This window comes from Bufo bufo, chromosome 2 (assembly GCF_905171765.1).
Source record: "Bufo bufo chromosome 2, aBufBuf1.1, whole genome shotgun sequence".
NCBI lineage: Eukaryota > Metazoa > Chordata > Amphibia > Anura > Bufonidae > Bufo > Bufo bufo.
The window spans coordinates 512,873,841-512,898,117 of record NC_053390.1 but is presented as its reverse complement, the minus strand read 5'-3'; positions in this window follow the sequence as shown (position 1 = coordinate 512,898,117).

Below are 24,277 nucleotides of genomic sequence, written 5' to 3'. Positions count from 1 at the left end.
GGGGTGGATTGCCCCCTCTAAAAAGTGACGCCATTCTTCAAACGCTAGTTTAATAGCTAATAGTTCCCTATTGCCAATATCATAGTTCTTCTCTGCTGCAGATAGTTTTTTAGAAAAGAAAGCACAAGGACGCCATTTGCCAGGAGACGGACCCTGAGACAGCACAGCCCCCACTCCCACCTCTGACGCATCTACTTCAACAATAAAAGGCTGGGAGACATCAGGTTGGATTACTACAGGTGCCGAGGTAAACCTCTCTTTTAGAGAGGAAAAAGCAATTTTAGCGGCGTCAGACCATTTAGAAAAATCTGTCCCCTTCCTAGTCATGTCAGTAAGGGGTTTTACAATCACCAAATAATTTTTAATGAATTTTCTATAGAAATTTGCGAAGCCCAAGAACCGTTGCAGTGCTTTGAGGTTCTCAGGAAGATCCCAATCTAAAATTGCCTGGACCTTCCCAGGATCCATACGGAAACCTGAAGCAGATAATAAATACCCTAGGAACTGTATTTCCTGAACGGCGAAAACACACTTTTCAATTTTAGCATATAATTTATTCGTCCGTAGGACTTGCAGTACCTGTCTGACATGCACCTCATGTGTTTTCAGATCCGACGAATAAATTAAAATATCATCTAGGTATATCACCACAAACCTGCCGATAAGATGACTAAAAATGTCATTAACGAAATGTTGGAAGACAGCAGGAGCATTGGTCAGACCGAAAGGCATGACTAGATTTTCATAATGCCCCTCAGGGGTGTTAAAAGCTGTCTTCCACTCATCCCCTTCCTTGATACAAATCAGATTGTAGGCCCCCCTAAGATCAAGTTTGGAGAACCACCTAGCACCCGCAATCTGATTAAACAGGTCAGGAATGAGAGGAAGAGGGTATGGGTCTCGGATGGTTATCCGGTTTAATTCGTGAAAATCTAGGCAAGGACGCAGGCCCCCATCTTTCTTTTTAACGAAGAAAAACCCTGCAGCCACGGTGAAGAAGAGGGTCTGATGTGTCCCTTAGCCAAGCTCTCGGAGATATAATCTTTCATGGCTTGTCTCTCTGGACCCAAAAGATTATATAACCTGGTCTTGGGTAATTTTGCACCGGGAATCAGGTTAACCGGGCAATCATAAGGACGGTGAGGTGGTAACTTCTGACAACCCTTTTCAGAAAAGACGTCCTCAAAGTCCGAAACAAATGTGGGTAGGGTAGCTATGGAGGCGACTAAGCAATTGCTATTTAAGCAATTTTCTCTGCACTGCTCACTCCACTCCAATATCTCCCTGGCCTGCCAATCCACCACTGGATTGTGCGCTACCAACCAGGGAAGACCCAACACCACCGGAGTGGGAAGCCCCTCCAGAACATAACATGAAAGCAACTCGTTATGGTGGTCCCCTACCCGAAGGTGTAAGTTATAGAAAATGTGAGTGAGGTTTCTCTGAGACAGAGGAGCAGAATCAATAGCGAATATGGGAATAGGTCTCTGTAGCGTACAGAGAGACAAACCCATAGTGTGGGCAAAATGGGCATCTATCAAATTTACTCCTGCTCCACTGTCTAGAAAAAAAGAAATAGTCTCCGTCTTAACGCCAAAAACAACAACCGCTGGCAACACAAATTGCGATGTTCGTATGGAGGAAACGTATACCCCCCGGCTGACATCCTCCACACAGCCTGGGGTTAGTAGTTTTCCGACGGTCTTTTGTTTTTGAGGAAGGAAGGACAGACATCAATAAAATGACCCCTCTCCCCACAGAAAAAACAAACCCCGCGCCTACGGCGAGCCTCAGGAGGATGGACCTGACGAATAGTTCCTCCTAGCTGCATAGGCTCGTCTAAGTCCATACAGACTAACTGCTGCTTGGGAGGGGTTACCAATTGCTCCGGATTTTTCAATCTGTCCCTAAGACGTCTATCTATTCTGACAGAAAGGGACATCACCGCATCAAGGGAAAAGGGAGTCTCATACAGCGCAAGCGCATCCTTAATCCTTTCGGATAACCCGGAGCAGAACTGACTCCTGAGAGCCGGGTCGTTCCACTGGGTATCCGTAGCCCACCTACGGAACTCTGCGCAATACTCCTCTACTGGCCACTCTCCCTGTAGGAGTCTCAGTAATTTTGATTCAGCCAGTGCGACTCGGTCAGGGTCGTCATATATGAGACCCAAGGCCCCAAAAAATTCATCCACTGACCGGAGAGCCTGGGAATCAGTGGGTAAAGAGAACGCCCAGGATTGCGGGTCCCCTTGCAGCAGGGAAATAACAACCCCCACCCGCTGTTCTTCATTACCAGAGCAGTAAGGGCGCAGTTTAAAATATAATTTACAGGCCTCACGGAACGTCACAAATTTGTCCCTTCCCCCAGAAAATCTGTCAGGAAGAGCAACCTTGGGTTCCGCAACAACCTGGTTACCTGTAGCAACCGCTGGGCTTGCGGTCTGTTGCAATTGCTGCTGTTGCTGGAGGACCGACGCCTTCAATCCTGCCACCTCCAAAGACAGGCCTTGAAGTTGTCTTGTCAAAGCAGCAATTGGATCCATACTGGATTCTAAGTAGGTAGAAAGAAAAAATTATTATTATTTTTTTTACCTACACAAAATAAGGGTCAGATATAATGTAATGACCGGCGTCACGCAAAGGGAGGGAAATGGGAAGGCCCTGTCCAAGGGAGAGGGAAAGGTGGTGACCCCTGACTCACCTTGTGGCTGGCACCTGACTGCCCTCACGTCCCTAGACGGGTTCCTCACCTGTATGCCGATCACGTGCCTAAACCCTGGCTTTCCCTAGGATTAGCCCTGAGTAGTGAACGGGGCGGTGGGATCACTAGTCCGCACCACTGACACTAAGAGGAAAACACCAAGGAGAGGACAGACAATACAGACAAACATATAATCCCAGGTGGGCGACAACAACAGACTACCAAGGCCCAACAGGGATCCGGAGAGTAATGTTCTGGAACAACAACCAGGGAACACAACTACACAGCTCCAGTTGGTCAGTATAGAAATCCAGGCAGTAAGCTCTATATCTGGCAACCAGAGACGTGGGAGATGGGAATATAAGGAGGTTGGGATTGCTGGACAAGAAACAGCTGAGGAGGAGAAGCTACGGATCCCTGAGTGAGCCAAAAAGGGTTGCAAGGCAAACCCAGAAAGCTACCATTACGAAACAGCACTGTCTTTGTACATCAAGCGCGCAGCCACCCGCTGCGACTTCCTGACCCCGGGTATAACGGAGTCAGGCGTGGCTCTTGACACCCTCGTGACAGTATCTCACTCTTACAGATGCAGACTAGGCCGCAATTAAAGGTTTTTGCCCAAAATGCGTGTTTTTTTTTATAGCAGAATAGAACCACAGTATCTAAAGGTTGTATCTCACAATGACATATGCAGCAAAGGCTGCAGAATTAAGCTTTTTGCCCAAAATGGGTGTTCTTTTAATAGCAGAATAGAACCACAGTATCTAAAGTGTGTATCTAACACGTACAGATGCAGACTAGGCCGCAATTAAATTTTTTTGCCCAAAATGGGTGTTTTTTTAATAGCAGAATAGAACCACAGTATCTAAAGGGTGTATCTCACAATGACATATGAAGCAAAGGCTGCAAAATATATTTTTTTGCCCAAAATGGGTGTTTTTCTAATAGCAGAATAGAACTACAGTATCTAAAGGGTGTATCTTGCAATTACATATGCAGCAAAAGCTGCAAAATTAATTTTTGCACCCAAAATGGGTGTTTTTTTTACTAAAAGAATATGACAGCAGTATCTAACGCTTGAATTTCACATGTGCAGATGCAGCAAGGGCTGTAAAATTGTGTATTTTGCCCAAAAAGTGTGTTTTTTAAAACCCAGAAAATTATAGCTGTATTTCTAGCTTAAATTGCACACTGACTAATGTGGCCCAAGATGAAGTTTATTGCAAAAAATTGGTGTTTTTTCAAAGTCAGAAAATTATTGAAGTATTTCAAACTTGTTTTTAACAATCACAGATGCAGCAAGGGTTGCAATATTAAGTATTTTGCCCAAAAAGGGTGTTTTTTTTTACTAACAGAATATGACAGCTGTATAGAACGCTTGAATTTCACACATGCAGATGCAGCAAGGGCTGTAAAATTGTGTATTTTGCCCAAAAGGCTGTTTTTAAAAACCCAGTAAATAGCACATATGCAGTGCTGGTGCACTGAGCTTGCATAAAATGGCCGCCGCCGCCCATCTAATTAACAGATGGATAAAAGTTATTTTTCTCTGTCACTGGGCTCAGGGCAGGGTAAAAAGATTGTGCACTGCACCCACACAACTAAATCTAGGTAGATCGCTGAGTTCAATTGGAGTTCTGATTAAAGATTCTGTCCTATTCTCTCCCTCACAGCAGCAGCAGTGCAGTAGAGTGATGTGCAGCGCTATGTGACTCCAGCTTATATAGAGGCTGGGTCACATGCTGCACTGGCTAATCAGAGCCATGCCATTAGTAGGCATGGCTGTGATGGCTTCTAAGGGCACACAGCTAAACATTTGTTAATTGGCTGCTCTGCAGCCTTTCAAAAAGCCCTAAGAAACCGCCGAACACCGAAACCGAACCCGAACTTATACAGAAATGTTCGGGTCCGGGGTCCAAAAATCCTAAAGTTTGGTACGAACCCGAACTTTACAGTTCGGGTTCGCTCAACCCTACTTATGGCATATTGTTATAAGGTGAACAGAAAAGTGTATGGTAAAGTCCTGGAAGGGGTGTATATCCCACCCAGCTTCCTCAACTGATTGAGGTAAATAAAATCCAGAAGGTTAAAATGGTCTCAGCAATGTGTAGGTTGCTGAAACAGTTTTGTTAAGTTTATGGGCTGGATTTTATGGGACTGGGAGAAGGTAGGCTTGGTAGAGGGACCATTCCGGGGCAGGTTTTTGCCCTAGCCTGAGGGATCCCCAGCTGAAGTCAGTTGGGATCGTTAAGGGAAAATAAAGCACAGTCCAGGCTGTCAGTCTAGAAAGAGTAATGCCTGGAGAAAGTCTGGGAAACTGGCTGCCCTGCTGGCTAGAGAAGCCGAATTCTCTGTGTGAACTGTGTTCAATTGGTGAGTTAGGAACTTCACTGTATTAGCCAGAGCCCAGCAGGTGTTTATTTTGGTTTGGTTTATGTTTTTGTGGTGCTGGACCTTCACCTTACCCAGTGAATTATAAATGGGGTTGCCTGTATTGCCGGAGTGTTATAAATAAAGCAACATTTGGACTTTAACACTGTGGTCTGCAAGAGAATCTGTCATTGCTGCCCTGCCTGAGAGTGTAACCCTTTACAATTGGTGGAGGATGCGGGCACTAGCAAGTTGCTAAGGGCAACGGTGTGACAATTGATGATTTAATGTCCTGGGTGAAAGCTGCTGCAGCGTTAAAAAGTTCATCGGATACCATGGAGGAAATGATGAAGATGTTTTTGCAGGCCAGTCTGAAAGAAAAGATATGCCGAGGATAGAAAGAGACACAAAGAAGTCTTACGTGTACAACAACAAGCTAATGCGCAACAACAGGCCATGGTACAGCAGCAGAAAACCAATCGCTTACTGCTAGAACAGATTGCTGTATTGAGAGAGACTATTGTAGCTCCAACCCCGCGTGTGGAGGTAAGCCCCCAGAGACTTTGAATGTGAGGAGGGCTGTGCAGCGTGCCTTGCAAAAACTGACACTTGATGATGATATCGAAACCTACCTGACCGTATTTGAGAGAGAAAGGCTGCCAGTAGCAGAATGGGCAGAGGTCCTTGTGCCCTTTTTGTCCGGTGAACCACAAAAGGCCTACTATTACCTCAGGGAGCAGGATGTCCGGGACTATGTCAAATAAAAAATCGAGATCCTGGCTCGTTTGGGAGTTACAATGGCGGTTCGTGCTCGGAGGGTCCACACGTGGACCTACACCATGGACAAGCCGGCCCGATCCCAGATGTTTGACCTCCTCCATCTTGTAAAGCTCTGGAGGTTGGGCCTAAGGCTGAGTCTCCCAGCCAGTTCGAACCCGGGGAGGTCTTCTCACCTAGGAGACCCGGGACATCCCAGTGCTGGAGGTGCCGTGAGTGGGGACAAATTGCTGCCTATTGCCCTCTGACCTCAGAGCCCATGGAGTGTGTAGGTAGCCGGAGACAGTCGCTGTATGCGGTGCCAATGTGTGCCGCCTCACCTGGCTAGAGACTGAGCCGCAGATGTGTACCCTTGTGATAAATGACTGCTCCGTTAGGGATCTATTGGACTCCGGTAGTCTGGTCACCTTAGTGCATGCCAACTTCATGGCTGGAAATTATGTGCCGGACAAAAGAGTAAATGTGCTGTGCATCCATGGGGATGCAAAATCATACCCGGCGGCTTGCGTTAAGCTGGAGACTCCGGCTGTGACTGTATCCTATGAAGTTGGGGTCGTAAAAAGACTTATGCATGATATGATATTGGGCCGGGAATTCCCCTTGTTTTGGAAGTTGTGGGAGAAGAAAAACACTCCTGCAGAATCTGTGCCTTCTCCTTTAAATAATCATTGCTATGAGGGGCCCATTGAAACCAATGGTTCAAAGGAAGAGACCATTGAAAACAATGGTGCCGATAAGGAGCAAAATTAAGATGTCATGTTAACTGAAATTTCTGGTGAAAATGTGGGGTTATGTGACGTACCTGATAATGACACTTTTCCATTGCAGGTGTTAGCTGGCGAAGATGAAGCTTCCCAAACTGGGGAAAATGTGTTGGATTTAGAGGTGTCTCGGGGTAACTTTGGTACAGAGCAATTGAGACACCACTCTCATGAGTGCTTGCGGAAATGTTACCGTGATAGATGGTGTACCACAGGTACCAGAAGCTGACCAGAAATTTCCGCATTTCGCAATTAATAGAAATCTGCTGCATCGAGTAAACAAATGCAACAATGAAATTGTGGCGCAGCTTCTGGTGCCAAAACCCTATAGACGTATGGTACTAGATATCGCACATAACCACGTACTTGGGGATCATTTGGGTGTTAGCAAAACACAGGAGAGGGAACTACAAAGATTTTTCTGGCCTGGAGTGTACAAGGAATTGGAATTATACTGCGAGTCCTGCCCCACCTGCCAGATAAGTGCCCCGACCTCACATTTCCGGAGTCCCTTGGTGCCTATTCCTATCATTGAGGTACCTTTTGAAAGAATTGCCATGGACTTGGTGGGTCCCATTGTTATGTCGGCTAGGGGACACCAGTATATCTTGGTTGTGTTGGACTATGCCACACGATACCCAGAAGCGGTACCCTTACGAAACATGGCGTCCAAAAATATTTGCCCGGGAATTATTTTTCATGTTCTCCCTCACGGGGATCCCGAAAGAAATTCTCACTGACCAGGGTACCCCCTTTATGTCGAAGGTCATGAAAGAGTTGTGCAAGTTGTTCAAAATCACCCAGATACATACCTCGGTGTATCACCCCCAGAGAGATGGATTAGTTGAGAGGCTTAACAAGACCCTGAAACAGATGTTAAAAAAAGTGGTAGAAAAGGTTGGTTGGGACTGGGACTGCCTCCTACCATACCTTATGTTCTCTATTAGGGAGGTGCCTCAGGCTTCTACAGGATTCTCGCCATTTGAGTTACTATATGGCCGTCACCCGAGTGGTTTACTCGATGTAGCCAAAGAAACCTGGGAGGCTGAGGCTACTCCCTATAAGAGCGCCATCGAACATGTGGCTGACATGCAAGACCTGATAGCGACCATGATGCCCATTGTTAAAGAACATCTGCAAAAAGCTCAGGAAGCTCAAAGCATAATCTATAACCGGTCTGCCAAGGTAAGGGATTTTAATCTCGGGGACAGGGTCCTGATTCTAGTTCCCCAATTTAGAAAGTAAGTTTCTGGCAAAGTGGCAGGGTCCCTACCAGGTTGTGGAAAAAGTGGGCAAGGTGAACTATAAGGTGCACCAACCAGGAAGGAAAAGACCCTTCCAGATGTACCACGTAAATCTGATTAAGCCATGGAAAGATCGGGAGTCATTGGTGGCCGCACAGACCATGATTAAAGAGGTGTCACCACCAATTCCTCCGGTAAAAATGAGTGAGGCACTGTCTGTACCCCAGAAACAAGAAGTAAAGGAGTTTCTACAGAAAAATAGAGGAAGACCTACCAGGCCGTACCCACCTGATAAAACATTCCGTGAGAACTGAGCCCCACAGTAAGGTGAATCTAAAGCCCTACAGAATACCAGAAGCACGCAGAAAAGCAGTATCCTCTGAGGTCAGGCGCATGCTTGAGTTAGAGGTCATTGAGGAATCTACCAGTGAGTGGTCAAGCCCTATTGTCTTAATCCCAAAGCCCAATGGGACTTGGAGATTTTGTAATGATTTCTAAATGAGGTGTCAAAATTCGATGCATACCGCATGCCCAGAGTAGATGAACTAATTGAGAGGCTTGGGAAAGCAAGGTATATCACGACCCTGGACCTTACAAAATGATATTGGCAGATACTATTATCAGATGATGACAAAGAAAAGACTGCATTCTCTAGTCCAGAGGGGCTGTTCCAGTACACAGTGATGCCGTTCGGGTTACATTGAGCCCCTGCTACATTTTAGAGGTTGATGGATCTAATCTTGAAGCCACATCGTAACTATGCTGCCGCTTACCTTGATGATGGTCATTTTTTCATCTGATTGGAGAAGTCAGGCCATTATAGACTCCATTAGTGATGCTGGCCTAACCATAAACCTATAAATCACAGAAAAATGCACCAAACGGATATGACACTGACTATACTGGCTAGTCATAAATGCAGATATTAAAAGCTGAGTCTTTTGCCAATATATTCCTGTCAGGAAAATATCGGAGCCCATCATGCACCACGTCACAGTCACTCAGCATGGCAAGGGGTCCTACCACTACGCTAACTATGGTGTGAACAAGATCTGAAGGTGATGAAATCCAGCTCACAGCAAAGCTTCCACACAACCGCCTAGCAGGACAACTAGTGCAATGTGAACAAAGCAAGACTGTAAGCCACACCCATATCAGACCATGTGATGGAGGTTACCAGGTGCAAAGGAGTGTTTAAATGCCAGGTAAAGGCACATACACTACATATAAAACAAAACAAAATCACAGAAATATCGTGGCAAATATGGGGGAACTGCTCACACCCCAAACACTGTAGCGTGTTTTTCATTGGGGGAGCAGTCCCACCGCATGTGGACCGCAGCAAACGACTATCCCCAGCAAAAAAAATGCATACAATGGAGGATGTTGGCGCGGTCCACATGCACCACCAAGGCATCCTACACAAACCGAAGCATTGTGCGGATGAAAATATAATCATATAAATCACAGAAAAATGCACCAAACGGATATGACACTGATTATACTGGCTAGTCATAAATGCAGATATTAAAAGCTGAGACTTTTGCCAATATATTCCTGTCAGGAAAATATCGGAGCCCATCATGCACCACGTCACGGTCACTCAGCATGGCAAGGGGTCCTACCACTACGCTAACTATGGTGTGAACAAGGTCTGAAGGTGATGAAATCCAGCTCACAGCCAAGCTTCCACACAACCGCCTAGCAGGACAACTAGTGCAATGTGAACAAAGCCAGATTGTAAGCCACACCCATATCAGACCATGTGATGGAGGTTACCAGGTGCAAAAGAGTGTTTGAATGCCAGGTAAAGGCACATACACTACATATAAAACAAAACAAAATCACAGAAATATCGTGGCAAATATGGGGGAGCTGCTCAACCCCTAACACTGTAGCGTGTTTTTCATTGGGGGAGCAGTCCCACCGCATGTGGACCGCAGCAACCGACTATCCCCAGCAAAAAAAAGCATACAATGGAGGAATTCTGACCCATTCATTTCTATGGGGCTGTGCACATGAGCGGTGATTTTCACGCATCACTTGTGCGTTGCGTGAAAATCGCAGCATGCTCTACTTTGTGCGTTTTTTGCACGCAACGCAGGCCCCATAGAAGTGAATGGGGCTGCATGAAAATCGCATCCGCAAGCAAGTGCGGATGCGGTTCGATTTTCACGCACAGTTGCTAGGAGACAATCGGGATGGGGACCCTATTATTATTATTTTCCCTTATATCATGGCTGGAAGGGTTAAAATAAAATAAAAAATAATTTAACTCACCTTAATCCACTTGTTCGCGCAGTCCGGCTTCTCTTCTGTCTTCATCTTTGCTTTGTAGTAGGAAAAGGACCTGTGGTGACGTCACTGCGCTCATCACATGGTCCGTCAAATGATCCATCACCATGGTGATGGATGATGTGATGGGCCATGTGATGAGCGCAGTGATGTCATCAAAGGTCCTTTACCCAGGTCCTGAAGAAAGAATTAAGAAGAGAAGCCGGGGCTGCGCGAACAAGTGGATTAAGGTGAGTTAAATTATTTTTTTATTTTTTTTAACCCCTCCAGCCCTATTTTAATAAGCATTCTGTATTAAGAATGCTATTATTTTCCCTTATAACCATGTTATAAGGGAAAATAATACAATCTACGCAACACCTAACCAAACATGCCGATTTTTCTCACGCGCGTTCAAAACGCATTAAAATGTTTTGCACTCGCGTGGAAAAATCGCGCATTTTCCTGCGACGCACCCACATCTTATCCGGCCCAAATCTATGACGCCCGTGTGAAAGAGGCCTAAATAATTTTTTTTAGCACAATGAAGTCTTTCCTATCACTAACCCTAGTGCCTGCTGATGTCTCTTCCTGCACTAAGTACACAGAAAAATGGCAGAATCCAAAATGGCTGAGGCTATTTATAGGGCTGTGACATCACAGGGGCTGGCTGCTCATTGGCTGCATGTATGGCATTGTGGGTGATCCCTTGTTCCCAGAGTTCTTTGCTCCATGTCCGAACACGTGCAGCAGCCATTTTAGTAAAAAATGTGATTTGTTACCACGAAGCGTGAGGAAATTCGGATTTGGTGCGAATCGAATTTTTCCTGAAATTCGGATCGAATTCCCCTTCGTCAACTTCGATTCGCTAATCTCTAGTCATCAATATATATGGCCTGCACAACCTAACACAAATCTGCCCAAGTGGTTAAAATATTTGCATAATCAATGGGAAAATGCACTGATGATAAATTGAAAGTGTGTTTTTGTGTATCCTATAGGGAATAACACCCTACTATTAGGCAAAACAGAAACCACAGCACTCTGTAGGCTTCAGATTATTATTGTGTTTTTTTTGGTTTGGTGAATAAACCACAATAATCTGAAGTCTACAGACTGCAGCGGTTTCTCTTTTGCTTTTTGGAATATGGGGGTACTGCAGGCTGGTACTGATCACCACCAGCACCACCACTAACTGGATAACTTCTCTTGTGAGTGCTGCTATAACCTATTTCTTTATACCATACTATTAAGAATATTAGAAGTGACCTTGGAGTTTCTTGACCTGTATCCAGGAATTATTATGATTCCAATAATAAGTGACAATAGGGAGAGCATTAACCATATTTGTATATTCATGTTTAGTGATGAGCGGCAATATTCGAATTCGCAAATTTTGTAGAATATTCGTCATATATTCGCAAATTCGAGATTATATTCTTGATTGCGAAAATCGGCAATGTAATATTAGCTTAATGCGTGCAAAATACAGGCGTGGGTCACTTATGCTACATTTGTCAAGCTGCACAATTCACAGTATTGGTTTGAGGTAAATATGCTGTAGGAGCAATTTAACTGTATCACTGGTTTGTTATCCTACTAAAACTTAACTTTTATCAGATAATATATATAAAAAATATGTCCCACATTAATAATAATGGATGACTGCATATGAAAAAGATCTGACTAGGCATATGTATCAGCAAAAAAGCAGTGGCCGGACTGAGGGGGGGCGGAGCCCCCTTTAGGGGAGGCCCCCATGACGGGGGTTTGGTTTCAGTGAGCTGGGGGGGGGGGGGAGGGGTCGGGCTAGGGGAGAGGGAGGGGGCTTTGTCTTGCCTCACTCACCGGTATTACGGCCGCGGGGGGCCAGGCCGCCGGCGCGCCTTTCCCCATCAACTTCCCCCCCTAGGGCTCAGCGCCGTATTAGGAGCCCCTATCGGGACTCTCCACGTCGGGTGCCGCCGACACCAGCTTCTACTAGGCCCCGGCGTGGGAGGAATCCTCACTGTAGGCGGAGCCTTGTGGGCGGCCGGGCCCGGCCGTCCACTCCTGCAAGCGGAGACGGCGTGGGAGCGGGACCGGGTACTGTGGGCGCCCCTGTAACTCCTGGCACAGGGGCGGCCCCTCGGCGTGGGAGGTCAGGCATTCAGCGCGGGGCTGCTGCATGTGGATCCGGTGGTAGCAGCAGGCCCCAGGTGGCAGACAGCTCGAGAGGCTCCGCCCCCAGGAGAAGTTATGATGACATCGTTAACCCCGGCGTTTCTTGAGTTTCTTTGTTTTGGTTAAGTTCCTCATCTCGTTAGTCTATCTCAGCTGTCATGCAGTTGGATTGATTGCTTCCCTTTAAGTTCCTCCCCATGATGCATTAGGTTGCGGCTTATACAACTTCCTGGAGTGTGTGTGCATGCTGTTTCTATTCCCCAGTCCTCTGCAAGATAAGTGCTGTTCCTTTATTTGTGATTTTCTGTCTGCTGGATTTTCAGGTGACCCTGACTCCCTCCGTGTCTTGTGTAGGGAGCCGGTGGTCGTGTCCCCTCACTATTGTAGGGTCTTCAGGTATTAGATAGCCGAGATACGTGGATATGCGCCCATCCACCTTTGGGGTGTTCACATAGGCTGAGCAATTAGGGAGAGTGGCAGGTCTCATGTAGGGGTCTCCCTTTTGTTCCTTAGTTGTGGATCCAGTGAGTCATTAATTGTATTGCATTGTCTTGTTTCCTGTACACCATCCGTGACATTATAAGCCGCCAAAACCGTCTCAAGCATGGATCCGGTTTCACTTTTGGCTGAGCGCTTCCAGGGTCTTTCATTGGAGGTAGCTGATCTCCGTAAGACTTTTTCTCAGTTTCAAGTGACCGGTTCAGCTTGCGTTCATGGAGTTTGTTCTGAGCCTAAGATCTCGCTCCCGGATACGTTCTCCGGGGGTAGTGAGTATTTTGTGCGTTTTAGAGAGGCTTGCAAACTCCATTTTCGCCTTCTTCCCCATTCCTCTGGTGATGAAGAACAGAGGGTGGGGATCATTATATCGCTGCTCAGGGGTAACGCTCAATCCTGGGCCTTTTCGCTGCCGGAGGGGGCACGGCCCCTCCGTTCAGTGGATGAATTCTTTTTAGCCCTGGGTCAGATATATGATGATCCGGATCGTATTGCTCTGGCTGAGTCTAGACTACGTCTGTTATGCCAGGGTAAACAATCCGCAGAGATATACTGCTCAGAATTTCGGAGATGGGCAGCTGATACTGGTTGGAATGATGCTGCACTCCGAAGTCAATTTTGCCATGGTCTTTCAGAGGGATTGAAAGATGCATTTGCCTTTCATGAGAGACCTACCTTCTTGGATTCTGCTATGTCTCAGGCCGTTCGTATTGACAGGCGTCTTAGAGAGAGAGGAGAGATCTCTCCTTCCTGTCATACTCAGTCCCGGGACAGTGCAGCGGTCTCTTTCTGTGCGCACGGGTCTCAGTCGCTGTCAGCCCCTTCTGAGCAGGAGCCCATGCAGCTGGGGTTGATTGCCTCTGACAATAGAAGATTCAGCCCGCATGGGAGGGTTTGTTTTTGTTGTGGAGGTATAAATCATTTGGCAAATGTTTGTCCCTCTAGGAGATTCAGTCAGTCTTCTGGAAGTAATAAAGAAACAAAAAGGAAAAAATCTTTTAAAAATGTTCCGTCTGTTACTATTGGCAGGATTGAGGCGGAAATTTAAGGTTTTCCGTTTGCTTGTAGTTCCCGTTTTGTCCTGCCTGCTAGGGTGGCGCTAGAGAGCAAGAGCATTTTTTGTGAGATTTTTGTGGATAGTGGAGCAGCTGTCAATCTCATTAATAATCAATTTGCAATAACTCATGGTTTCCAGGTATGCACTTTGGGAAAGGATATTCCTGTTTTTGCTATTGATTCCGCTCCACTTTCTCAGAAATCATTAAAGGGCATAGTTCACAATATTCGTTTAATTGTGAGTGATGCTCATGTTGAGGATGTGTCATGTTTCGTCCTTAGCGGTTTGCCTACTCCTCTAGTGTTGGGGCTACCCTGGCTCACTAAACATAACCCCACCATTGATTGGCAAGGGAGGCAAATAAATGGTTGGAGTGACTTTTGCAGAGAGAATTGCCTCATGACATCTGTTTCTGAGGTTTCTACTAAGACTGTACCACCTTTCCTCTCTGAATTTTTGGATGTCTTCTCTGAGAGTGGAGTTCAGGATTTGCCCCCGCACAGGGAGTACGATTGCCCTATTAATCTCATCCCAGGCGCCAAACTGCCTAAATCTCGTTTATACAATCGTTCCCAACCTGAGAGGGTCGCTATGCGTGCTTATATCTCTGAGAGTCTGAGAAAAGGACACATACGACCCTCGAAGTCACCTGTTGCCGCTGGTATTTTCTTTGTTAAGAAAAAAGATGGTTCTTTAAGACCTTGTCTGGATTTCAGGGAGCTGAACAGTATCACTATTCGTGACCCTTATCCGCTTCCTCTGATCCCGGACCTGTTTAACCAGGTTGTTGGGGCTAAAGTCTTTTCCAAATTAGACCTAAGAGGGGCATACAACCTGGTCAGGGTCAGAGAAGGAGACGAATGTGCGCAGGGGTCTCAGTCGCTGTCAGCCCCTTCTGAGCAGGAGCCCATGCAGCTGGGGTTGATTGCCTCTGACAATAGAAGATTCAGCCCGCATGGGAGGGTTTGTTTTTGTTGTGGAGGTATAAATCATTTGGCAAATGTTTGTCCCTCTAGGAGATTCAGTCAGTCTTCTGGAAGTAATAAAGAAACAAAAAGGAAAAAATCTTTTAAAAATGTTCCGTCTGTTACTATTGGCAGGATTGAGGCGGAAATTTAAGGTTTTCCGTTTGCTTGTAGTTCCCGTTTTGTCCTGCCTGCTAGGGTGGCGCTAGAGAGCAAGAGCATTTTTTGTGAGATTTTTGTGGATAGTGGAGCAGTTGTCAATCTCATTAATAATCAATTTGCAATAACTCATGGTTTCCAGGTATGCACTTTGGGAAAGGATATTCCTGTTTTTGCTATTGATTCCGCTCCACTTTCTCAGAAATCATTAAAGGGCATAGTTCACAATATTCGTTTAATTGTGAGTGATGCTCATGTTGAGGATGTGTCATGTTTCGTCCTTAGCGGTTTGCCTACTCCTCTAGTGTTGGGGCTACCCTGGCTCACTAAACATAACCCCACCATTGATTGGCAAGGGAGGCAAATAAATGGTTGGAGTGACTTTTGCAGAGAGAATTGCCTCATGACATCTGTTTCTGAGGTTTCTACTAAGACTGTACCACCTTTCCTCTCTGAATTTTTGGATGTCTTCTCTGAGAGTGGAGTTCAGGATTTGCCCCCGCACAGGGAGTACGATTGCCCTATTAATCTCATCCCAGGCGCCAAACTGCCTAAATCTCGTTTATACAATCGTTCCCAACCTGAGAGGGTCGCTATGCGTGCTTATATCTCTGAGAGTCTGAGAAAAGGACACATACGACCCTCGAAGTCACCTGTTGCCGCTGTTTTTTTCTTTGTTAAGAAAAAAGATGGTTCTTTAAGACCTTGTCTGGATTTCAGGGAGCTGAACAGTATCACTATTCGTGACCCTTATCCGCTTCCTCTGATCCCGGACCTGTTTAACCAGGTTGTTGGGGCTAAAGTCTTTTCCAAATTAGACCTAAGAGGGGCATACAACCTGGTCAGGGTCAGAGAAGGAGACGAATGGAAGACGGCTTTCAATACCCCTGAGGGCCATTTTGAGAATTTGGTTATGCCTTTTGGTTTGATGAATGCCCCAGCCGTTTTTCAGCATTTCGTGAACAGCATTTTTTATCATTTAATGGGAAAATTTGTATTAGTGTATTTGGATGACATTTTGATTTTTTCTCCTGATTTCAAGACTCATAAGGAACACTTACGTCAGGTCTTGCTCATTCTGCGGGAGAATAAATTATACGCGAAACTGGAAAAATGTGTGTTTGCGGTTCCAGAAATTCAATTTCTGGGGTTTCTTCTCTCCGCTTCTGGTTTTCGCATGGACCCCGAGAAGGTCCGCGCTGTGCTTGAGTGGGAGCTTCCTGAGAATCAGAAGGCGCTGATGCGTTTTTTGGGCTTTGCCAATTATTACAGGAAATTTATTTTGAATTATTCCTCTGTTGTTAAACCACTCACTGATATGACCAGAAAGGGGGTAGATTTTTCTTCCTGGTCGGTAGAGGCGCGTAAGGCCTTTTCTAATATCAAGGAGAGTTTTGCTTCCGCTCCCATCCTGGTACAACCTGATATTTTGTTACCCTTCACAGTTGAGGTTGATGCTTCTGAGGTAGGGGTGGGTGCGGTCTTGTCTCAGGGTTCCTCTCCTGCCAAATGGCAACCATGTTCCTTTTTCTCGAAGAAACTCTCCTCCGCAGAGAGAAATTATGATGTGGGAGATAGGGAATTGTTGGCCATCAAGTTGGCTTTTGAGGAATGGCGCCATTGGCTAGAGGGAGCCAGACACCCTATTACCGTGTTTACTGACCATAAAAATCTCGCCTACTTGGAGTCAGCCAAGCGTCTGAACCCGAGACAGGCCAGATGGTCTTTGTTCTTTTCAAGGTTTAATTTTGTTGTCACGTTCCGCCCTGGGGTTAAGAATGTGAAGGCAGATGCCCTGTCACGTTGTTTTCCGGGAGGTGGGAATTTTGAAGACCCCGGTCCCATTTTGGCTGAAGGTGTGGTGGTCTCTGCTCTTTTTCCTGAATTGGAGGCAGAGGTGCAGGGAGCCCAGTCAGAGGCTCCTGATCTTTGTCCTCCTGGGAGGTTGTTTGTGCCTCTCGCTTTGAGACACAAGATTTTTAAGGAACACCATGATACGGTCCTTGCTGGGCACCCGGGGGCAAGAGCCACACTGGATCTCATCGCTCGGAGATTCTGGTGGCCTGCGCTTCGTAAGTCGGTTGAGGGTTTTGTGGCAGCTTGCGAGACTTGCTCTCGTGCCAAAGTCCCTCATTCACGGCCATCAGGTCCTCTCCTTCCCTTACCCATTCCTTCCCGTCCTTGGACACATCTGTCCATGGACTTCATAATGGACTTGCCTCGTTCCTCGGGGAAGACTGTGATTCTGGTGGTGGTGGACCGTTTTAGCAAAATGGTACATTTCATCCCTTTTCCTGGTTTGCCCAATGCTAAGACGCTGGCGCAGGCATTTATTGACCACATTGTCAAATTGCATGGTATTCCTTCAGACATAATCTCTGATAGGGGCATGCAGTTTGTTTCCAGATTCTGGAAGGCTTTCTGTTCTCGCTTGGGGGTTCGGTTGTCATTCTCTTCTGCTTTCCACCCTCAGTCGAATGGCCAGACAGAGCGCGTCAATCAGAATCTGGAGACATATCTGCGCTGTTTTGTGGCGGAGAATCAGGAGGATTGGTGTTCTTTTTTGCCCCTTGCTGAGTTTGCTTTAAATAACCGTCGTCAGGAGTCCTCTGATAAGTCACCATTTTTTGGTGCATATGGGTTTCATCCGCAGTTTGGGACTTTCTCGGGAGAGGGTTCTTCTGGTTTACCTGATGAGGACAGATTCTCCTCGTCTTTGTCATCTATTTGGCAAAAGATTCAGGATAATCTAAAGAGCATGAGTGAGAGATATAAGCGTGTGGCAGATAAGAGACGTGTGCCTGGTCCGGACCTGAATGTTGGTGATCTGGTGTGGTTGTCTACCAAGAATATCAAATTGAAGGTTCCCTCCTGGAAGTTGGGTCCTAGGTTTATTGGGCCTTACAAGATCCTGTCTGTCATCAATCCTGTTGCCTATCGTCTTGATCTTCCTCAGACTTGGAAGATCCATAATGTTTTTCATAAGTCCTTATTGAAACCTTATGTTCAACCTATTGTACCCTCGCCTTTGCCTCCTCCTCCGATTATGGTTGATGGAAATCTTGAATTTCAGGTCTCTAGGATTGTGGATTCTCGTCTTGTCCGCGGTTCCCTCCAGTACCTCGTTCATTGGGAGGGTTATGGTCCTGAGGAGAGGATGTGGGTCCCAGTGACGGACATTAAGGCCACTCGTCTCATCAGGGCTTTCCATAGGTCCCATCCTGAGAAGGTGGGCCCTGAGTGTCCGGAGTCCACTCGTAGAGGGAGGGGTACTGTCACAACTAGACAGCTGAGAAGCTCTGACAGGAGCTTTCCAGATCCTCCTCCTTGAGTTTCTTTGTTTTGGTTAAGTTCCTCATCTCGTTAGTCTATCTCAGCTGTCATGCAGTTGGATTGATTGCTTCCCTTTAAGTTCCTCCCCATGATGCATTAGGTTGCGGCTTATACAACTTCCTGGAGTGTGTGTGCATGCTGTTTCTATTCCCCAGTCCTCTGCAAGATAAGTGCTGTTCCTTTATTTGTGATTTTCTGTCTGCTGGATTTTCAGGTGACCCTGACTCCCTCCGTGTCTTGTGTAGGGAGCCGGTGGTCGTGTCCCCTCACTATTGTAGGGTCTTCAGGTATTAGATAGCCGAGGTACGTGGATATGCGCCCATCCACCTTTGGGGTGTTCGCATAGGCTGAGCAATTAGGGAGTGGCAGGTCTCATGTAGGGGTCTCCCTTTTGTTCCTTAGTTGTGGATCCAGTGAGTCATTAATTGTATTGCATTGTCTTGTTTCCTGTACACCATCCGTGACACTGTTGCAACGCGCGTTCCTGCCCTGCCAGGAGGCAGGGTGAGGATGAAGGTTCCAGCGGCATGGTCTATCCGGGAGAGGACGTCCCTGGTCCCAGTGGGTCCAGGGGACAGAGAGACGGCGACAGCGTGACGCAGAGGAGGGATCTTCAGGAGTCAGGACTTGCGGCTGATGGGAACACAGCGCCCAGGCAGCCAGGTGAGATTGCATGGAGTCCACTTGCGCAGGTAGTGTAGGGTGTGGGGGCTGGGGTGGGGGGTGTTTCCCAGTTAGAGTTGAGTAAGGGCCTGGGGCAATTGTTGGGGGGTCTGGCGGGGTTGGTTGCTAGTTGGGGGTTGAGTGGGGGGACACCGTTGCAGGCCTGGGGCGTGCAAGGTTTGGCTGCGAGCGGAGGGTCGTCGGTGGAGCCGCAGCGGGGGTTGCCGGGTGTGGGGGTGTCGGTACAGACGCAGGCGGGAACGGAGGGGGACGAGGATTCTGTGCGGGTTGATGATAAAGCAAAAGGGGAGGTTTATGTTTGCTTTGAGGGTCCGTTGGGGGCGCATTTGAAGTCGGAGGTGAGGGAGAGGATTTGGAAGGGGGAATATGTGGAGATATTTTCCTTGCTTCCTTTGGAACGCTTCAATCTGGATAGGGTGCGAAGGGAAGATGGTAAGCGGGAGGAGGAGGAGAAGCGCCGGTATAGGTTAATACCGAGGACGTTTGCAAACTGGTTGCAGGCGTTCGCGATATTGGCGAGTGTGATTGGGGAGAAGACTCCGGAGGCTTGTTTGGGGTTGTTTTGTTATTTGACGCAATCGGGGAGGCGTATCGGGTGTATGGGGGAGTGGCGTGGTTGCGGTATGACGAACAGTTCCGGCAGAGGAAGGCGGTTCGCCCTGAGATGCGGTGGGACCATAAGGATATTGCTTTATGGCTGAAGGTTATGGCCCCAGTGCGTTCGGGGCAGCCCTTTCGTGGGGAAGGTAGTAGTGGGGGGTCGGGCAATACAGCGGTTGCCTCAGCGAGGGGACTGTGTTTTGCCTTCAATGAAGGCACCTGTAGGTTCGGGCCTAAATGTAAATTTAGGCACGAATGCTCAGGCTGTGGAGGGAATCACGGGGCAGCGCAGTGTTTTAAGGGAGGCAAGCAGAGATGGTTTTGGAAAAGGGGGTGACGCCGGTTCGGCTGGAAAGGATGCAACCGTACTTAGATAGGTACCCCAATTGTTGGTTTTGGGTTTTGCGGAAGGTTTTCGAATTCCGTTTGTTCCGGGTGAGGCGGTGTTGCTCAGGAAGAATTTGCGGTCTGCTAGGGAGCATCCAGAGGTGGTGGGGGAGAAGTTGGGCAAGGAGGTGATGCTGGGGCGGATGGCGGGTCCGTTTTTAGAGCCACCGGTTTACAATTTGCGGGTGTCACCGCTGGGGGTTGTACCTAAGAAAGAGGCGAATAAGTTTCGCTTGATTCATCACCTGTCGTTCCCGAGGGGCTCCTCGGTCAATGATGGTATTGACCCGGCGGTTTGTTCTGTAGTATATACATCGTTTGACGCGGCGGGCGGTTGGGTGAGGCGTTTTGGGGCGGGAGCGTTGATGGCAAAGACGGATATTGAGGCGGCGTTTCGGTTGTTGCCGGTTCATCCGGATTGTCAGCATTTGTTGGGATGTTTTTGAGATGGGGGGTTCTTTGTGAATCGGTGTTTACCCATGGGGTGTTCATTGTCGTGCGCTTACTTTGAAACTTTCAGCTCGTTTTTGGAGTGGGCAGGGTGGACTCGTCGGGTTGTGAATCGCTGATTCATTACCTGGATGATTTTTTGTGTATAGGCCCCCCGGGGTCGCCGGTTTGCGCATTATTGTTGGCAACGTTGAGTTCGGTTTTTGAGAGGTTTGGGGTCCCGCTGGTGGAGGGTAAGACAGTGGGGCCGGTGTCAGAATTGAGTTTCCTTGGCATAGTGATTGACTCGGTGAGGATGGAGTGTCGGTTGCCGGGCGATAAGCTGGTAGATCTGAAAGGCTTGGTGGCTAGGGCGATTCGGGCAAAAAAGTTGCAGTTGAGGGAGCTTCAGTCGCTGTTGGGGAAGCTTAATTTCGCTTGCCGGATAATGCCCATGGGGCGAGTGTTCTGTAGGCGGTTGGCGCAGGCAACTGGGGGGGTGGTGGCTCCGCATCATTATATTCGGTTGGGTAGGGAGCTGCGGGCGGACTTACAGTTTGGAGTTCTTTTCTGGACCAGTACAACGGTCGCTCGCTGTTCATGGGGGAAGTTGTTGAGGCGTTTGATTTAGAATTATTCACGGATGCGGCGGGGGGTTCAGGTTTTGGGGCTTTTTGTGGAGGTCAATGGTGCGCTGGAGTGTGGCCAGCTGTTTGGGTGGAACGGGGCTGGGTGAAGAATCTGGCTTTGTTAGAGTTGTTCCCTATTGTGCTGGCGGTTGTGTTGTGGGGAGAGCGGTTCCAGGATAAAAAGGTTTGTTTTCACTGTGACAACATGGGGGTGGTTCAAGCGATAAATGGGCTGTCGGCATCGTCGCCATTGGTGGTGCGGCTGCTGCAGCGGTTAGTGTTAGAGTGCTTGTCACTTAATGCTTGGGTTGTAGCGGTGCATGTGCCGGGGGTTGACAATTGTATTGCTGACGCCCTTTCTCGTTCACAGTGGAATCGTTTTCGGCAGTTGGCTCCGGAGGCGGAGGGGATTGGATTGGAGTGTCCGGGTTGCCTGTGGGAGCTGCTGGAGGAGCATTGATGGGGCTTATTCGGGCGTCATTAGCTCCGGGTACGTGGGATGCGTATATGAGGGCTTGGAGGGTGTGGGAGGACTGGTGTGCCGCTTTGGGAGGAGGGATTGAGGAGCCGGAGTTGGTTTTGCTAATGTTTTTGGGTCACGGTAGGGAGCAGGGTTGGTCGGTTAGCAAGATAAACAGTTACATGGCCGGGTTGGCTTTTGGTTTTAAGGCTCGGCGGATGGTGGATGTGACAAAGTCATTTTTGGTGGTGCAGGCATTAAAAGGTTGGAGGAGGATGGGTGCTGGGGTGGACGGGAGGAGGCCAGTCTCGTTTGGGTTGTTGCTTAAGTTGGGGGGGCAGTTGCGGACGGTTTGTCGGTCAGAGGGGGAAACGAGGTTGTTTCGGTTGGCTTTCTCGCTGGCCTTTTTTGGGGCTTTGCGGGTGGGGGAGTTGGTTTGTCCGTCGGTGAGTCGGGTTGGGGGACTTTTGAGGAGGGATGTTGAGCTGTTTGATGATAGGGTAGAGTTTATTATTCGGCGGTCAAAGACGGATACGTTGGGTAAAGGGAAGAAGGTGGTGCTTTTCCGGGTGGAGGATTGTGACATGTGCCCGGTTCAATGTTTGCGGGATTATGGGTTAAGGGGGGGGGAATGGGTCCCCATTGTTGGTTCATATGGATGGCACCTTTTTGTCTCACTTTCAGTCTTCTGCTATTTTTTCGAGGTGTTTGAGCCGGGTGGGGGTGGATAAGGTGGGGTATTCTAGCCACTCCTTTAGAATCGGGGCAGCGACAGAAGCGGCTATATGGGGTGTGGGTGAAGACGTTATTAAAAGGATTGGCCGTTGGGAATCGGCGAGGTTTAAATCTTATGTGCGTTTGGATCGCTTGTAAAGTGTGGAGGGTTGGTTGGTGTTAGGTTTATTGTGTTTGTGCAAAGCTGCGGTATTGTTCTTTTTGTTCTCTCGTTACAGATACAGCGCCCGCTCTGGTGTGGATTGTGGGGCATTCCTATGTCTTCTGGGGGGCCGTCTGGGCAGCGGTTCGGCCGGACGGTCAACAGCTAGGATTTGACAGGGAGTCTGCGGTGGTAAGGTGGATTGGGAGGCGGGGTATGGTTTGGAAAGGGGTGCTGCCTGAAATTCATAGGTTCGTGAGGATGGATAGGGCACCGGAGATGTTGGTGGTACATGCGGGGGGCAATGATTTGGCGGCGAAGCCTATCCGGGAGTTGATTAAGGAGATCAAGTGGGATTTCTTACGGTTGTGGTCGTTATTTCCGGATATGGTGACCATATGGTCGGATATTGTCCCCCGGCAGGTGTGGAGGGAGGCTAGGTCTGTGGATGCGGTGAATAAGGCGAGGATAAAGGTGAACAGGGAGGTTGGGCGTTTTATGGCTAGGAACGGGGCGGTGGTAGTCAGGCATAGGGATTTGGAGGCGGGAACGGGGGCTTTTTGGAGATCGGACGGAGTGCATTTGAATGCGGTGGGGTTGGATATGTGGAGTTTGGCGTTGCAGGAAGGCATTGAGGTGGCCCTGAGGTTGTGGAGGAACGCCCGGAGTTGAGGTGGTCAAGTCCGGTCGTTGGTGGCGGTGGGGGGGGTCCTTGGAGTTGGGCACGGTGGAATCTGAGGACAATTGGGGGGGCCCCACGGTGGGGGCTGGACTCCCAGGTGGACCGAGCGGTTGTGGTGAATCGAGGGGGGGTCATTCGATGGTGCCTTTGAGCTGGGCGGTACGGCTGGAGGCAAGAATGGCTCACCCTGGTTTGACAGCTCGATGTTTTGGGGCTTCAAGGACCTCCCCCATTGGGGTTTTATACTGTATCATGTTATGTTATGGTTGTAAATGTTATTTAATAAACGGCTGCTGTGGCCATTACATTTCCAATTGGTGGTCCGAGTTTTATTGGGATTAGAGTTCTGGGGTGGAAAAGTGTAATCGTGGTTTTAGAGGTGAGTAAGGTGGGTATGAAAGTAATGGTCGAGGCGAACATGGATAACCAATACCCTCGTCAAGCAGTGGCCGGACTGAGGGGGGGCGGAGCCCCCTTTAGGGGAGGCCCCCATGACAGGGGTTTGGTTTCAGTGAGCTGGGGGGGGGGAGTGGTCGGGCTAGGGGAGAGGGAGGGGGCTTTGGCAGGGAGAATAGGTTAGGATAGGTTAGGGGTGTGAGGGGGTGGAGTCGAGGGGTTTAAATAGGCAGGGAAGAAGAAGGCTAGGGGCCATTTTAGGTAGAGAGAAAAGCTCCCACCCACCCTCCCCCTTTTTTGTTGGGCAGTTTTGGAATGGAGGGGAGCGGGGTTGTGGTGCTGGGATTTATTGTGGGGAGTGGGTTTTTTGTCACGGCGGCTTGTGGCGGTGGGGGGGTCCTTGGAGTTGGGCACGGTGGAATCTGAGGACAATTGGGGGGGGCCCACGGTGGGGGCTGGACTCCCAGGTGGACCGAGCGGTTGTGGTGAATCGAGGGGGGGTCATTCGATGGTGCCTTTGAGCTGGGCGGTACGGCTGGAGGCAAGAATGGCTCACCCTGGTTTGACAGCTCGATGTTTTGGGGATTCAAGGACCTCCCCCCATTGGGGTTTTATACTGTATTATGTTATGTTATGTTATGTTATGGTTGTAAATGTTATTTAATAAACGGCTGCTGTGGCCATTACATTTCCAATTGGTGGTCTGAGTTTTATTGGGATTAGAGTTCTGGGGTGGAAAAGTGTAATGGTGGTTTTAGAGGTGAGTAAGGTGGGTATGAAAGTAATGGTCGAGGCGAACATGGATAACCAATACCCTCGTCAAGTACTTTGC